Genomic DNA, 13,436 nt, shown 5'->3' on the forward strand with positions numbered 1-13,436 from the left:
TTATTAGGGTGGAACTCCCATGATTGAACCCTGTTGACTTTTGATATGAGTTGGATATTTTGGATATGAAGTGTTCCCCAAAGGGCCATGTATTAAAGGTTCTGTCTCCAGTACAGAAATGTTAAGAGATGGGGCTTTGGGGAAGTAACTGGATTATGGGGGCTCTGTTCTCATCAGGAGATTAATCTATTGATGTAGTCATAGCTACAAGGACTACTGGGAGGGGGTGGGACCTATAGAAGGTGGGACATAGTTGAAGAGACTGAGTCCTTGGAGACTCTCTCTTGTCCCCAGCCCCTTTCTGTCTCTGCTTCCTGGTGGCCATAAGTTAAGCAGCCTCCTTTACCACAGGTTCCTGCAGCCATGATGTTCTAACTTGCCTCAGGCCCAAAGTAATTGAGCTGGATGACAATGGACTAAAACCTCTGAAAACATGAGCCAAAGTAAAATTTTCCTCCTTTGAAGTTGCTTATCAAAGGTATTTTGTTCTAGTCAAATAAATCTAATTAACATAAATTTATAAGTGGAACAGAGATCAGAAGAAGGAACAGAGATCAGAAGAGGTACACATGTCTCTTTCATGTGATTCCCTGTGTTATCTCAGGATACTGCCAGTGAAGACCATCACCAGATGCAGTTTTTCAACCTTGCACCTCCAGAAATATGGCCAAAATAAACCTCTCTTCTTTATAAAGTAGTGTGCCTCAGGTCTTTTGTTATAGTAATAAAATGTACTTATATAGCCACATCAGGTAGAATTTGATTTCTTTTTTGAATTCTGGTATCCACTATAGCTACTGTACTGGGGGCATGCCTCATTATGTGTAATCTTGATTATACTGTGGATAAGGCCCATCCTCTCAGTATTGAAGGTAAAAGGCCACCATAAGAGTTTCTTTTCCCTACTTTCTGACTTCCAAGAACATGAAAGAGGCTTGACTAATAAGATACTAACCTTGAGCAAATTCAAACAATGCAAAAATCTTTTAGTGTTCATTTAAGATACAAGCAACATCAGTGTTCTGGGGTGAGGGCTATGGTATTAGATAGTGGTGGTGAAATTATCTTAAATAAACTATTCTTACTTAAAAAGCTCCCACAAGATAGTTCTGTCCATTTTCCTAGCCTGATCATATAGGTGCAAGTCCATTCTCAGAGGTCCTAATTGCCTTTCAATAAAACTCATCTTTTTATTTAGGAGAATCAGAGATGATTTCTGTAACTTGAGACTGAAGGCATTTACTTAGGATCTTCAAAACGTTGGCTTTAGACTTTGAGAACAAGCAAATGTCTTCATTAAATGACAGAAGCATTACTGAGAAGCACCTTGGCAGGCTAGAATGTGGGCCAAACCAACAAAATTATGCATTTGGATTAAAAACATTAATTGACTTCATAAGGTAGAAATCTTTTTTTTAAATTATTTTTTTATATATGACAGTGGAATTCATTACAATTCTTTTTTTTTTTTTTTGGTGTTGGGGCTCCAACCCAGGGCCTTATGCATGCAAGGCAAGCACTCTACCAACTGAGCTATATCCCCAGCCCTACAATTCTTATTACACATATAGAGCATAATTTTTCATATCTCTGGTTGTATACAAAGTATATTCACACCAATTCATGCCTTCATACATGTAATTTGGATAATAATGTCCATCATATTCCACCATCATTTCTAACCCCATGCCCCCTCCCTTCCCTTCCCACACCTCTGCCCTATCTAGAGTTCATCTATTCTTCCCATGCTCCCCCAAGTAGAGATCTTATTTGCAATAATTCATGTGACAGTGTTCTATGTTTTAATTTTTACCCAAAGCTCAATGTGGTAGTTTTGAGAGGTAACATGACTGCCATCCTTGGAGAGAATGTGACTTGTGCTTGAACCTGTGCATTTTCCCCTGGTAAACCCAAATTAATTTTGAGAGAGTTCAATAAACTTTCTCTCCTTATATTATGTTTTCTCTACCTCTAATAATCTGTACAAAATTTAAAAATTTGTTTGAAAAAAAATTGTATTTAAATCCCTTAAGATTATTCAATACTTTTGTGTGTATCTTCCTTTATGAAATTAAAAGATATTATAAAAAGAACTATAAATAAGGAAACAAATGCCTTACATGTAATAATTAGATGTCCATAGGATGGCATTTTATCATTGGCACATCAGTTTTGTATGAATTTTATTGTTTTAGCCTCCAAATATATACACATATTGTGTTAGTCAGCTTTTCTGTGATCAAAACACCTGAGAAAAACAACTTAAGGGAGGAAGGATTTATTTTGGATCCTGGTTTTAGAGGCTTCATCTCATGGTTGACTGGCTCCATTGTTTCTGGGCCTATGGTGAGGCAAAGCATCATGGCGGGGGGGTCCTGGTAGAGGAAGCTGTTCACCTCATGTAGTCAAGATGCAGAGAGAGAGGGAGTGACAAAGGGGCTAGGGAAAAGTTACAGTCCCCACAGACATGTCCCCCAGGACTTATTCCCCTCAACCTGGCACCACCTCCCATAGCTTCCACCATCTCCTAGTAGTCCATTCAGCTATGAATGGATTAATCCACTGATGAGATCAGCACTCCAATGATCCAATCCCTTCCCCAAAGCCTTACTGTATATCACCCATTACATTGGAGTCCAAGGCTTCAATACATGAGCCTTTGGAGACAATCCAGATCTGAGCCATAACATACACCATTCTTCTTTCTCTCTCATATATCTCTATATCACATAAATGTATATACATATAAAAATAAATAAATACATATATAAATAAAATAGGTGTTATTTATTGCTTTACTTCACAGATGGGGAACTAAACTCAGAGAGGTAGGTTACTTGCTCAGGTAATACTATTATGTGATACAGCTAAGATCTTAACTGAAGCCTTCTTACTTCAAACTTCATATGGTACCACAACATCACCTGTTTATTGGAAATAGGTATATGTATTGATCACATGGGATTTATTGAATTTGTGAATCAACATTTGAATACTGGATGTTGTCAAGGCAATGCATGTATTTGAATTGATATAAGTTGATGTCAAAATAGACCCTGAGAGTTATCTGAAGCTTTTACCCACTTTTAGTAACAATTGGTGCATTGACATCTGGTTTGACATGTAAAAAGCTTGGAAGCCATTACTCTTATCTTCACAAGAAGGAGAAAGCTGAACAAACTGAAAATCAACCACTCTTCTTAAACCCATCAGAGAATTGAACTCACAGGGAAAATTGTTGCTCTGAAAACTGGAGACACAGGGAAATGAAGACATTACAACTCACCAGAGCAGACTGGAACCTGTACCAAAAGGAACACTGTAAACTGTAGTAGATGAGTTACTGGAGACTGAGTGGGGACAAGCATGAGGGTTAAAAACTCTCAGTCCTGGGGGAGGGAGGAACTTATAGTTTCTCCAATTTTACTCCAGAATCCCCATTAGATTCTTACCCTGAAGAGAGGAGAAAAATCTCCTCATGCTGGGGGAGGGGAAAGTGACCATTTTGAAATAACCCTGGCCTCTCTGTTCTCCTTAATGATGCCTGCTCTCAAGGAAAACTATTTTTGTAGAGCGTAACCCACTAGGGTGAAGGGAAGGGAAGGGAAGGGAAGGGAAGGGAAGGTGAACTCTTCCAGGACATGCCATGAGTGACATGTCGCCTCCTCCAGCCATGTCCCACCTGCCTACAGTTACTACCCTGTCCATCCATTCATACTAGGATAGACTGATAGGTTACATGGCTCATAATTTAATCAGCTCAAACCTAAATAATGCTCTATAGGAAAAAGTGGACAACGTGCAAAAAGAGACAGTGAATGAAAACAGAAGTGAAAACACAAACAAAAGATCAAAAGGAAATAATAGAAATAAAAAATATTTAGAAACAGAAATGAAGAGTTTGTTTAACGAGCTCATTAGTGGACTGGGTCATGGATGAGGAAAGAACTAAGGAGTTTGAAATATGTCAATGGAAACTTCTCAAACTGAAAAAGTGATGAGAAAAAGGAATGAAAAGAGATGAAAAAGGATATTAAAGAATTATCGGCCAATTACAAGATGTGCAATATATATGTAATTGGAATATCAGAAAGAAAAAAAAAGAAATAGAAGAAATATGTGAAGTAGTAGTAGCTGAGAGCCTTCTGAAATTATTACAGATACAAAAATCACAGATTCAGGAGGCTCAAAATCTGGATTCATACCTCGTTTTGTCATTCATGCTTCATACTGAGGACATATCGTATTCAAACTGCAGAAAATCAAAGTCAAAGAGAAAGTGCTAAAAGAATCCAGAGAGGAAAAATACCCTACCTATAGAGGAGAAAAGTTAAGAATTATATCACACTTCTTTTCGGAAATGACCCAAGTGAGAAGAGAGTGAAATGGAGAAGTTAAAAGGCTGAAGGAAAAACTACCAACCTAGAATTCTTTATGTAGTGAAATTATCCTTCAAGATTGAATAAGAAATAATAAACTTTCTTAGACTAACAAAACTTGGAATTTGTCACCAGGAGGTCTATCTTGCAAGAAATGTAAAATATATTTTTTAGAAGGATATAGGAATGTAGCTCCATGGTAGAGTTCTGAACTAGAATGTGTGAGATCCAGCATTGGATCTCTAATACAGAAAAAAACAAACAAACAAAAAGACATCTTCAGAAATAAGGAAAAATTCTCTGGTTCAGAAACTCAGATCTCAGAAAGAATGTTAGAGAATAAATAAATAAAATACAAATAATATACGATATTTTATTTTTCTCATTTTAATTGATCTAACAGAAAATAGTTTGCTCAAAATAATAATAACAACAACAATGTATTTAGTTGGCATAACATATGACTGAGTGAAAAGAATGGTATTGGTATTTAAGAAATGAATTGGGAATATAGGATAATTGACTACCTGTGAAACAGTATATTATTTGAAAGTGGAGTTGTATTAATTATAAATATATTTTGCAAACTCCAGGGCAAGCACTAATAAGTTAAAGAAAGTATAATTGATATGCTAAGACAGGGGAGAATATGGAATCATATAAAATGCTCAATTAATCTCCATCATGGCGGATTAGGCCCCAACTTCCTTAATAAGACTCCTATAGTGCAAGAATTAAAATCAAGACTCAATAAATGGGATGCATTCAAATTAAAAACTTTCTTCTCAGCAAAAGAATCTGTGAGGTGAATAGAAAGCTTACTTCTTGGGAGCAAATTTTTACCCTTCACACATAAGATAGAGCACTAATCTCTAGGATATATAAAGAACTCAAAAAGCTAAACACCAAAAACAACAACAACAACAACAACAACAAATAACCCAATCAATAAATGGGCCAAGGACCTGAACAGACACTTCTCAGAAGATGATATACAATTAATCAACAAATGTATGAAAAAATGCTTATCATCTCTAGCAATTACAGAAATGCAAATCAAAACTACTCTAAGATTTCATCTCACTCCAGTCAGAATGGCAGCTATTATGAATACAAACAACAGTAAGTGTTGGCAAGGATGTGGGGGAAAAGGTACTCTCATACATTGCTGGTGGGACTGCAAATTGGTATAGCCAACATGGAAAGCAGTATGGAGATTCCTTGGAAAACTGGGAATGGAAACACCATTTGTTCTAGTATGTATCTCCTCGGTCTATACCCAAAGGAGTTAAAAACAGCATACTACAGGGACACAGACACATCAATGTTTATAGCAGCATAATTCACAAACTAGATGCCTTTCAGTGGATGAATGGATAAAAAAATTGTGGCATATATAAACAATGGAATATTACTCAGCAATAAAAGAGAATAAAATCATGGCATTTGCAGGTAAATGGATGGAGTTGGAGAAGATAATGCTAAGTGAAGTTAGCCAATACCCAAAAAAACAAATGCCGAATGTTTTCTCTGATATAAGGAGGCTGACCCATAGTGGGGTAGGGAGGGAGAGCATGGGAGGAATAGATGAATTCTAGATAGGGCAGAGGGGTGGGAGGGAAAGGGAGGGGTAGGGGATTAGCAAGGATGGTGGAATGTGATGGACATCATTATACAAAGTACATGTATGAAGACACGAATTGGTGTCAACATACTTTATATACAACTGGAGATATGAAAAATTGTGCTGTATATGTGTAATAAGAATTTTTGTAATGCATTCTGCTGTCATTTATTTTTTTTAAAAAATCAATTACAAAAGAAAAAATAAATAAATGTTTTTATTGGTCAATAATAAAATATCCAAATCCTCCCTTTCCTTTTCTTGATAGAGGTCCTCACTATGCAAAGCTGATGGCATTGATGATAGAAGATGGGGGAAGGAAGAGGATTAAAGAAGATATTGGGTTGGACCTGAGATGTTGCTTGAGTTACTCCTGAGCTGTTGGTATACATCATGAGGTCAATACATTTCCCCATACATATATCTGGAGCCCATGCCCATCTGTTTTCACTTGAGGGTTTCCAAGGACTACAGCCATGAGGGGACCAATGCTGGTGGCCATATTGTACTTCAACTTGGTGGATATTTGTTGATTGCTTAGTATATACTGAATCTAGGTCCTGAATGCTCAACAATGAGTAAGATATGTCCCCTGAAATCCCAGAGCTGGGCAGATGGACATATAAACAAATTACTTAAAGGATGAAAAGTGAGTTGTTGGATGTCATACTTTATAAATTGTCTAGTTTTTAACACTCAGAGGTTAAAAAACAAAACAAAACAATGGTGTTGGGTAGATTTTCTTTGGTCTCTGTATATTTAAACTTGAAAAATTGTTGCCAATATTTATAAGTTAGGAGAATTCACATAAAGTAAAGACTTTCACTATTTCTGGAAAAGTAGACCTGCTAACACTGGCCCTGTCTTCCCACACATTGACAGTAGGCCAGGGTGGAGCTATAGTCATGTCCTTTAGATAAAGCACACATTCTCCATTCACCACAATCTACCACTCCCTATCATCCCTGTCATTGAGGCCAAGTGCCAGTTACTTTTTATCTTTATGCTTATATTGCTTTCCTGGGTCCATCTGACTCATAGATATTATCACCCAGTCTTGTTAGCATTCTAGTTTTATAATCTCTGTTACAACTTGATTTCCTGAGAAGAGCAATGTATACACAAACGTCAAATGAGTAGCATTTTATTTATTAACCATATTTAAGGGAAGTTTCAGTTTATGTGTGATGTTCTTAGCAGCCCCTATCAAAAGTGTCCCATTGGTGCATAACTGAATAGATATTCAACCAATAGATATTCAGATGGAGGGACTCTGACTCACAGACAAGGAATCAACTTTTTCATGTCTTTCTTTCTGGCTTAGAGAAGATTTGATATGACTTACAATAGTTTTATTGAAAAGGTTCAGCATCCTTTAGATTCCAGACACTGAATTTGTCTCAATCTGGGCAGGTCCCTGCTTTCTCTTAGAGGTCTGGGCTGGGGCTTGGTGGTAGGTATCCGTGGCTGAAGGAAGCACTGTGGTGGTTTCTACTTGCAATTGGGGCTATCATGCTTTGTTCTGAGAGTATTAGATTGGAAGGGTAAATAACCACTGTGGCAGGTGCTAGGAGTGACACAGTAATGATGGGAATAAATAGAGAGGTACCATGAAGTTGCTCAGGCAAATGCGAGGGCAGCTAGGGTAAGGAGAACCTGCTTTTAGATCTTTCAGTCCAGACAGACTTGGTCTTTTATCTTCTTTTTCCCACTTGCTAGCTGTGTGGTGTTGGGCTAGGAATTTAGCCTCTCTCTGCTGCTGTTGCCTCTTTTGCAAAAGAAGCTAAATCGTATCTCATGGCAGTGTTGCATAGATTAAATGTGGGTAAACCTATAACACGGTGCTTGGAATACTGTAAATTGTTCAATCCAAAGTGGTAATTATTATTTTTGTGGTTATAACCAGTATGGGTGGTCAGAAAAAACACAGGATGCTGACTTCAATTTGAATTTCAGGTGGACAAACAAAAAGTTTCTTTCTTCTCCTTCTCCTCCTCCTCCTCCCCCTCCTCTTCCTCCTCTCCCTATTCTTCCTCCTCCCTCCTCCTCCTCTTCTTCTTTTAGTGTAACAATGTACCATGAAATATTAGGGATATACTAAACATTTTTTTGTTGATTTGAAATTCAGATGAAACTCCCTCCTATACTTTTATTTGCTAAATCTGGCAATCCTAACCAGTATGCCCCCAAACTTCATTCATTAATTTAGGCAACAAACATTTATTGAGCATCTTCCATATATATCAGGCACTGTTTGGGGGACTTACAAAAAGAATATCAAATAAGGATCACTATCTTCGAGGAGGTTGCATTCTAGTAGGAAGAGACAGATAACAAACAATGAACATACTAAGTAAATTAAACTACGTAACTAAACTATTTAGTTATATGAGATGATTACAAGTACTATGGGAAAAACAAAAATTGGAGTATTTTAAGGGCTTAGGGAGGGCTGGGAGATGGTGGTGAAGGTAGTAATATTAATTTGGGTGGTCCTTTTGGCTACTTCAAAGATTGATTTGGGGGGCTGGGGCTGTAGCTCAGTGGTAGAGCGCTCACCTAGCAAGTGCGAGGCCCTGGGTTCTATCCTCAGTACCACATAAAAAAAATAAATAAATAAAGGTATTGTGTCCAACTACATCTAAAATATAAATATTAAAAAAGAGATTGATTTGGGCAACAACTGGAAGGAAGTAAAGTAATAGAGCTTTCTGGGCAGAGAGCATAATTCCAAGAGAGCTGCTGGGCCAGGGAAGATGCCAGGCCTGTGCCAGGAGAAGCAGGAGGCTGAATCTACTCGCCTCCCATACAGAGCCCAGCCACAAAGCCGGAGGCTCTGAAACCCCACCAGTGGGGTGAGCAGCCCTCTCTCAGGGGCTGCTGCTCTTGCCATTATTTCAAAGCTAAAAACTTCTGCCCACCTTCTGAACTCTACTCTGGTTGGCAGGAGCTCTCTTTCAGCAGCTTGTGACCATGAAAAGGGCAAGTATGTGAGGCACTAAGAGGCCAAATTTAGATCATATCAGTGCCCTGAGTGACTCCTTGAATTTTGTGCCACTGGGGTCTCACCACTTGCCTCTTCCTAGTCCTGACCCTGCGTCTGGCCCCTAAAGCCAAGGTTCCCTCCTGCTTCTTCTCTTCTTGGCACACATTGGATCTCTCTCACAGCTGCTCAGGACTGTGCTGATCCTCTCTGCTGGACCCTTCCTCATCATGGCTATCTTCAAGCTGCCCACTGTCTCCCTCTAATATGGGTTCTGGGGGAGCCACAATCTTTCAGATATTCTGCATAGGTTTGAATCTCAATTGTAAGGTGGGTTTGAGTTCTTTCCCACAGGGCTCCTAGGCCTTGTGCAAACCTAGGATGTATCTGAGAAGCTGGTCTGGAAACCCTTCATGGAGGCAAGGAGTTTCTGGAACATTCCAAGATTCCAAACTGAGGACAGTTTGCCCAGAGAGATAAGGATGTAATTGTATGTGATTTATTAAGGAAATACTTCCAGGAAAAACTGATCAGTGTATGGAGAAGCAAGATGAACAAGGGAACAATTTCAGGCAGATTCCCAGGGAAGTGGGTATAGCATGAGCCCTCAATTTGGATCAACCTGGAGTGTGCACGAGCTTCAGAGGTATCCAGACCAGAGGTGGGGTAGGCATCTTCTAGCCCCAGTGGGAGGGGGACTAGGAGCATAAACTCCCAGGCAGTTGGAGATCTGCGTTTCTGCAACAACAGTGATTCTAGTAGCCTAAGATGTCTTCCAGAAGAATTATAGGTGCTAGATTTTGGAGACAAAGCTTCCCCCGTCTTGGGGATCAAATTCAGGAGCACTCTGCCACTAAGCTACTTTCCCCAGGGCTTTTATTTTTATATTTTGAGACAGGGTTTTGCTTAGTTGCCAAGACCAGCCTTGAATTTGCAATTTTTCTCCCTCAGTCTCCTGAGAAATTGGGATCACAGGCATGTGCTACCATGAACTGTGGAGGCAGAGCTTTTTGAAACAGGTGGAGGACACATAGAAAAGGGGTAAGAGAATTTTAGGAGTTCAGAGGGGGAACTTCTGGGCATCATTACACCCAGAAGACGAAAGGTGAACCTATGAACTTCCCTGAGACTATTAAAGTCTTATGGGAATTTTGGAGCCCTGAACCAACTTAACCGAATTGAACAAGGACCAACAAACTACAGTCTGTGGATCAGATCCAGCCAGTAGCTTGTTTTATCAGACCACAACCACACCAATTTGTTTACACTCTGCCTTTTGTTGCTTTTGTGCCACAACCATGGAGTATGACCCTTGGAGTGTGACACATTTACCATCTCTGATCCATTAAAACCTTTACCAGTTCCTGTAATAGGACCTCATCTTGACCGCAGCTCCAGATAATAAGTTGCATTGTTATTATATTTTCGAGATTTAGACTTTTCATCTGGACCTTGGAGGTGAATCAGGTTTTGGATCTGAGAACAAGGAAGAAGCAATAGGCTGAGAGAACATGAAATGTTAAGAAAAGTTCCTTCAATCCAGATCAATCTTGAAAAGCTGAGAAAGTTAAGGGGTATTTTCAAGAAACAGCTAATTTTCTTATCTGGATAAGTGGATGATGCTTCCTATTCTTCTTATTTTGGAAAATGTTAAAGACAAAGGAAAGTTAAAGGAAAGAAGCAGAAAACAAAGGACTTAGAGGACTTAGAAGAGGAGGGGCAGGGACCATGTGGTTTCTCAGAAAAAAAAAGCGTGTCATTGGTGTCTCCCCCAGGGTTTTGCTCTCTTCAGAAGTATAAATAGACCCTTTTAGAGGTGGATGCTTCTTCTAAAGGGGAGTAATGGAGAAACTTCAGTTCTTCTGCTCTTTATAGCTTCCGGATATATTCATTTTTCCTTTTTGTTCCCTTTGAGAAGCCTGACAGTTCTAGAAGCAGAAATAAAGAATATATGCATATGAATTCTTAAAAACACAATATATTTTGTAAAGACTGGTTGCACTGTGATCTCCCAGGAGCCTGTGGAGTTGCACAAAACTTACAGTAGGAATTTGAACATTAATAGCACAGTAAGAATGCGTTATAAAGTACAAGTGAAGCTTATGCTACTGGAAAGAAGCAATAATTTTTTGTTGTTGTTATAGGGGTATCAGGGTGTCTTTCATCAAGATACAGAGCAGAGAATGGTCTTGATAGGTTTAAGGCATTGCTTCATTAGGTACATATACATAAAGCTTAGTTTGTGCATTATGTGGTCTTTGAAGGCATTAGTATGATTTGGATTTACATGAAAATAAAACCATTCTTGAATGTAAGGCAGTGGGTCTCATCTCAAGAGTTCCTAATGTCAGCCCTACAAGCCTATCAGTACTAGGATATTCATATTTCCATGACTAAAACCTACTTTTCTTCCCCAGTGCCTCTTGATTGGTTAGAAAACCTGTGTGGAAGCAGTCTCTAGCATTATGTTTTCCCAAGACAACCAAGGGCTGTTGGGTTTTTTCTAAGATCAGTTGCATGGTTAGTCTAGTTAGGATTCTGGGGAAATAATTATTGAGTTTTGGCAATCCACATATTCGTGTGGTTTTTCAGAGAGGTGGAATTTCAAGATATATGAGTTTTATTTTTGATTTCCTGATTTACCTGCTGTCTCTGAAGTTTGACACAACCACTTAAGACAACCCATAAATATTAAAATAGACAAATATAAAGAAAACCAACTGAATATAACGTAAGTATAATATGCTTACAATGAAAATATCTTTGTTTCTTTGTATGCTATAATTTTCCTACAATGAGCAAAGATTACTTGTATAATCAAAGCTATCAACAACAATAAACCTAGCAGGAAAAACAAGTAAAAATATTCCTCAATGGATATGTTTTCCTTCAACTGACATCATAGATGTGGCCCAAGGAGTCACCAGATCCAAAGATCCAACATGGACTTGCTGAGGCCCAGTGATCCATTTCAATGATGCATTAATTAAGGAGTTTAGTCAGTCTAAATGTAAGCAAGTCTCAGTGAATCTTCTCCTCTGAGAACATATATTAGTAGCTTGTCTAGGTGGACGACAGATCTCGGCTAACAGTGCAAAGTTTAGAAATGAGAACAGTATCCATGGTCTCTTTCCTGAGTTTATCTAGCCAGCATCTTAATCAGATGGCTTTCATAACAACTGTCATTGCACGTGGTTTTTCTCCTCTTTGAGGTTCAGGTTTTGGAACTACTGTAGCTCTGGATCTGTTTAGTTATACTAGCTCTCTAACCATTGTGTATGCACAAATAGGACCCCCACCCCGGAAACATCCCCTCTTTCAGAGATGATGTCCTAGTAATTTAAGAACAGAGCCCATGAATGTATACAGATACTTTGACACAGTTCCCACCCTTGTAGAACAGATAAGGCAGTGGGAAGAGTGTGATTTGTTCCCTAATGACCATCTCAGCAGGTCTGGTAAAGCTACAAGTTCTTCACCATCAGCAGAACAACTACAGTTCTTAAAAGTGGCATGAGAATATCAGAGAAGGTTCTGAGTGGACGAAGTTCCAGGCCAGCTTCCCATTTCCACTTATTGCATGTTACTCACTGGCAAGCAGGATTAATCAAATTACATCTAGTATTCACTGACTGTCTCCCACTTTTCAATTGGTTTTAAATTCTTTTGCCTTCGGAATGATTGGAACTCTTTGTATTCTTAGGCCCTAAATTGCAGTGATAATGAAATGAAACCACATAATTAGTAATCCCTAATTTTCTTTTATGTATCTTTTACTATTTCTGCCAAACACTAATAATTTGGGTAAAATTCACTTAAGTCATAATGGACTTGGTAATTAGAGAATTGGAATTTATCATCCATAATAGTAAGCTTTTCCTAGATTGCTACTGTATATTGGAGTTTGAACTTTTCACTGGTTATTCAAAGACATGGTGGTATCAGAAACCATTTCTCTGCCATTCATTCACTCTATACTTGCAGTACTAAGTGCTCTAACTTCTAATGTATTCAAGTGCCAGCTCTACCTATGAACTCTTGGATCTTGGTCAAGACTTTTTAACTTTTATGATTCTTAGTTCTCATCTATAAAATAAGAATTGTCACACTTCTACTGGCTTATGTAAGGAGCAGATAAAATATTGTATTCGAGTTTGCTTAGAAAATTCTACAAATAGGAGATTACTATTGCTCGTATTAGACAATGAAGATCTGCCACATACAAATGAAGCTAGTTAAAAAATATATTACCAAATATATTGCAGTTATTGGCAAGTCAGGTTCATAGGTAATTCAGACATCAATCCTCTGTACTGCCAGTGGATATTCTATGCAGAGCACCATTGAAGAAACTTTAGTAAGTTTGGTGGGGTTAGGACACAACTGTATAAACTGAGAACTGATGAGAGATCAAACTGAAGAATAAGCATGGATTAGGTCATGAAGGGCA

The sequence above is a fragment of the Spermophilus citellus genome (assembly GCF_964194105.1).
Source record: "Spermophilus citellus genome assembly, chromosome: 3".
Lineage (NCBI taxonomy): Eukaryota > Metazoa > Chordata > Mammalia > Rodentia > Sciuridae > Spermophilus > Spermophilus citellus.